This window comes from Mus musculus, chromosome 3 (genome assembly GCF_000001635.26).
Source record: "Mus musculus strain C57BL/6J chromosome 3, GRCm38.p6 C57BL/6J".
In the NCBI taxonomy this organism is placed as follows: domain Eukaryota; kingdom Metazoa; phylum Chordata; class Mammalia; order Rodentia; family Muridae; genus Mus; species Mus musculus.
This window is the reverse complement of record NC_000069.6, coordinates 121179062-121180227: the sequence shown is the minus strand read 5'-3', so window position 1 is coordinate 121180227 and position 1166 is coordinate 121179062. Positions and strand designations below refer to the sequence as shown.

The following is a 1166-nucleotide window of genomic DNA, read 5'->3' as shown; positions in this document are numbered from 1 at the left end:
TTGATGCTGGGGCTGTCAATGCTCTCAATGACAACTTTGTCAAGCTCATTTCCTGGTATGACAAAGAATACAGCCACAGCAACAGGGTGGTGGACCTCATGGCCTCCATGGCCTCCAAGGAGTAAGAAACCCTGGACCACCCATCCCAGCAAGGGCACTGAGAGCAAGAGAGAGGCCCTCAGTTGCTGAGGAGTCCCTGTCCCAACTTTGCCCCCAACACTGAGCATCTTCTTCATGTTTTCCATTCCAGACCCCCATAATAATAGGAGGGGTCTATGGAGCCCTATTCTATTGAATGCCATATATAAAGTTTGCTGCACTGCCCCCCCCCCCAATTACATAGATTAACCCAGCAAGTGACTTCTAGACTAGGTCCAAAGATGCCCTGTTGAGGTTTATTTATTTATTTAGCTATGAATTGTAATGCTAAACCCTGACCTCTAAGGCCTGGTTGCCCCCAGATGAGAGAATTTCATGTACACCAAGTGGTTCTATGTGATCTTGATCCTTAATTTAAAACTATTGGTTGAATAAAGATGCATTCAGCCTATAGCTGGGCAGCAAAGAGATAGGAGAGGTTTTGGTTCCTGGGCTTGAGGTCTGTGGCAGGAGGTCAGGAAGAGAGAGAGAGGAGAAGACACTATGAGGTGATGAGTCATGAAAACGTGGCCATGAGGGCTGGCCAGTTGGAGTAAGAGTAGCCCAGGAGAAACAAGGCAAGTCATAACTTGGGGTTATTGGCAGGGAAGTACACATAATAATATAGAGGGTATATATCTGCCCAGCTCTAGTGCATAAGGCTTACTATAAATATAAAAATTGTATGTCTTTTATCTGGGAACTGAATGATCAAGGTGGGGTGGAAGCCACTGGCTGAGATTAAATAATTACTATAACAATGTCTGTCTTAGTTAGGGTTTTATTGCTGTGAACAGACACCATGATGAATGCAAATCTTATAAAGCACATCATTTAATTGGGGCTGGCTTACAGGTTCAGAGGTTCAGTCCATTATCATCAAGGCAGGAACATGGCAGCCTCCAGGCAGGTATGGTGCAGGTAGAGCTAAGAGTTTAATATCTTCATCTAAAGGCTGTTTGCTAGCAGAATACTGACTTTCAGGCAGCTAGGATGAGGGTCTTAAAGCCCACACCCACAGTGACACA

General features: G+C 45.0%; 1 pseudogene; it reads left to right on the top strand.

Moving 5' to 3' along the window:
- The window catches only part of Gm5710 (predicted gene 5710), a 1205-nt pseudogene extending 885 nt beyond the window's left edge, over nt 1-320 (top strand).